We start from the raw sequence: 4,193 nt of genomic DNA on the forward strand, positions 1-4,193 counted from the left end.
TATGGGTTAAAAGGATTTAAAAACAGATTTTGGTTTATTTTTTCTAAAATGGTTTTGGTTTACCAAAATCCCGAAAACCTTAAAAAAACCCGAAAACTATCATAATCCCGAAAACCCACTAAAGCCGGGCTCACTAAAATTCCCGAGAACTCATAATTCTCAAGAACCCAAAAGTCTCGATAACTAATTTCTTGAGAACTCTAATTTCCCCACAAACTGTTCCTATTTAAATGTTTTGTAAACAATTAAATCTTATAAAATTTTACAAAACATAAAAAGCTTAATTTGAGTGAATTTTAATGTATCACTAATGCCCAAAGGTGATGTGTTACATTTACCATATCATTAAAGTTTAATTGAAAGATTTTTTTTAGTTTTTGCATAACATGATACAAATGTCACCTTTACCCAAAGGTGACGTGTTACATTTTTATCTAGCAAAACTAGCATGTGCATAACTAAAATAATTGTCTCACTTCTGTCCATAGGTGATGTGTTATAATTGTTTTGCACACATACTTATATAAAATTTAATTATGCCCAAAGGTGATTTATTTTTTGTTTAAGTATAATTTTAATTATAGTATATTAATTTGGTGTTAATAATAGACATATCACATCTTCAATAAAATATAATGATCCTCATATAATGATCTTTCGTTATCTAATGATCATAAATTTTAATATGTACTATTTTAATATTCCATAGCATTACTCATAAAAATTTATTTCTATAAACAACTTTCTCATCCAAATCATCCACTATAATATTAAAACATAATATAAGTTTTACATCATAATGAATTTTAATAATATTTAGATCTTCTCAGTTTTAATTATCCATGAAGGCATGATATGACTATCCTACTGCTTTTTCTAATAACAATCATTCTATTGAAAACTAGAGCATAACAAATGGGATGAGTAAATCATAATGTCTCTTAAGATAATGATAATCAAGAACTTATTTCAATAAATGTTATCACTAGAGTTATTCTAGATTTAGTTTTTCCTAAGACTAATTAAAATAACTCATAAGATTCATGCATTCATTCTAAATTCTAACTATAAGGTAAATGGTATCCCTGAATACATCATAATGTACAATACCATGACGATAAAATTAAGTGTTCACGTATGAAAATAAGTACAATTTTATAGTACATTACATACTAATTTTTCAGTAGTACAATTTGGTGCCTTAAGAATCAACTATAACACTCAAAAGTACCAAAGGAAAATGAGTGTGTTGATCAGCAACATATGTACAAGAAAATAAATGTTTGGTACTGGAAATAAGATGTTATTCAACTCACACCACTAAGGATAATTCTAAGGTTCATAGATAAAGTATTACTTCCAGCTTTAAGTCTCTAAGGAGAAGTCTCATTGCAAAAATATGCCATTAGATTAGGCATAGGTATTACAAGACTATCCATATTTCAAAAGAACAACTGGCTAAAACTGATAGTTGTATAAATGATATTTAAGTCTGCTTGTTAGGGCATAGATTTTATGCTGAGGATACTCTATCCTTGTGTAACTTCTGGATCATTTATCCTTGAGATATATTCCAGGTTACGAAGGATTAAGGATCCTCGGTATTATTTGTTTACAAATGATTGTGTTTGAATGGTGTTGTGATTAATAGATATAACGACTACATGACCAAGTTTACCTTATATCTCGTTGCTGTAGTCGTTTAGCACGTGGTCAAGAAGCGTAGACGGAGCTGGCGGAAAGTGGCGGATTAGTAGGGAATATAATTATTTGTTATTTTCATTTATATTGAGATGATTGATCAGCTAGGTCACACACGAGACACTTACATACTTTAGTAGTATCACAAAATCTCTCTAGCTGTACACCCACACTTAGAATTATTGTAAACACTGATCACAATCTCCAACCTTGTATCCTCCTTTTTGATATTAATAAAGTGGTGATAGACAATTGTCGTCACCCGGGGTTTATGTCACATCGGAAACATGCTGGTTTCTCACTGCACTCATGAGCATAGTGCCCCACCTTCCCGCACTTCTAACAAGCGTTTGATCCAACTCTACACTCCCCTCCATGCGTCTTGTCACATTTATGACATACATCAGTCCCAACACCCCACTCGCACTCGCCACTGTGCATCTTACCACATGTCTTACACGACCTCTTTTCCCACACCTTTTGCTTCTTATCCCTATGGTTCCACAACTGAGTACCAGGCCGCTTAGAAGAAGCAACCAATTCTTCTATCTCTTATCTTCTAACACCACATCGTCCACAACTAGGTCATCGTAAACCATCTATGAGAGTTCGACAGTAGAGTCAAAAGTAGCAGGTTTACTTGCCCAGACTAAAGTGCAGATGTTCGGTGGAAGTCCTTTGATGTAGAACTTGATCCTTTTCACTTCCGTGTTCACCATATCGGGCACCAATATGGACATACGATTGAACTCAGTAGTGTACTCGCGGTGTGTCATCTTCCCTGCCTTCAAGTTATGAAACTTCATCTCAACCTTCTCAACTTCAGCACCAGCACAGAAACGTTTCATGGCCATCTCCTTCAAGTCATCCCACCTCATGGCCTTAATTTATTCTCGAGTCTTCCTCTACTCAACCGACTTCCACCAGTACATAGCTTCATATCCAAACGATTGTGTAGCATAACCCACTGCTTGGTCGGGACGACACTCACTAATGCGGATAACCTTGTCCATTGCGGTTATCCATTGAAGAGTAGTGATTGCGTCACCTAAACCAGTCAGCTTCGGCAAGTCACAACCCTTGAATGACTTGTAGTTACACCCGCCTCGGCCCCTCCTTCTGTCATCAACCTTCACAGACATAATCTCACTCGAGTCACCTTTCTCCCTCTCGTCATCCTTCTTACCGTTCTCTCATGACCTCTCAGCAGTTCTTGCATGGCTTCCAGTAGACTTTTCAGGTTGTAGGTTTTTCATTGCAGCAACTACAGCTTGAGCAATGGCTGTCTGAATAGCAGGGTCAAGTTGATACCCTTCGTTGTTGCTCGGATTCCGTCCAGCTACACTTCCTTCTTCCCTTGTGTTAGTGGCTGATTCTACAGAAGGTTCGCGGACAATACGTGGCCTACCACGACGTGCAGTACGACCTCCTTTTCTTACTTAAGTCTCATCCTCTGTTCGAGTACAAGCATGTAGGATGCTTAATTCTCTCGAACTTATGCTCTGATACCAACTTGTAAGGCCCCACTCTTGGTGCCCTACTTTGGCGTTGGATTTACTCATAAACACAGTTCTAAATATCAGAGTTAATTAAAAATTTTCGCGGACTAATAAAATAGTCAACCATTCATTACAATCATTCAACTTGTCTTTAAAGACATTACAGAAAAACATATTATTTAACATCATGACAAATCCTTCTGTAGATGCCAGCTTCTTCAGACCCGCCATGTGTTATTCTCTCAAGCCAGTTGTCTCAATCTATTAACCTGCGTGCATACTAAAATTCAGCTATGCTGAGTGAGTTCTAGTTAATACATGTAACATATAATACATTCACATACTTACTCATACGTATCCGAAGATACATATTACTTAACCTGCTTTACTTTCATTCGTATATACATACTTTCTTTCTTTCTTTCATACTTTCGTACTTTCTTGTTTTAGGTTACTTATACATATGTAATCATATCTACGTTTTAAAGAGCATTTTGCCTTATAACCTTCGCAGATATTATTAGGGTCTGCAACCCTGTAATCTTCGCATATATTATTAGGGCATGCAACTCCGTAACCTTCGCATACATTATTAGAGTATGCAACCCTTTGAGCATACCTCCATGCAACCATACATTACCTTCTTTATAAATATAAATTTATATACTTTCACACATACACTTAATCACTTCCATAACTTTTATATATCATTCGTAAAACAATAACATATCACACTATTACCTGGCGGTACATGCAATATCCGAAGATCGTTCACGTACCGTCAAGATTTCATTCATACATACAATCATAGAAGGCATACACTTACCACTTAAGGTAAGTGTATTAACTAATCACATTGAGTATGCACACAGCCCCGAAAACATAACAAGGAAATGGGGCTAGAAACTCACCTGAGTCTTGTTACGTTCACCGTTAATAGTTATTCCTTTCTTTAGCTGGGCACGACTAACTGTATAACGATTACGCGCATCA

Source organism: Bidens hawaiensis, unplaced genomic scaffold (assembly GCF_021521415.1).
Source record: "Bidens hawaiensis isolate Kalapana, Puna unplaced genomic scaffold, B.hawaiensis_p1.1 tig00008604_1, whole genome shotgun sequence".
Lineage (NCBI taxonomy): Eukaryota > Viridiplantae > Streptophyta > Magnoliopsida > Asterales > Asteraceae > Bidens > Bidens hawaiensis.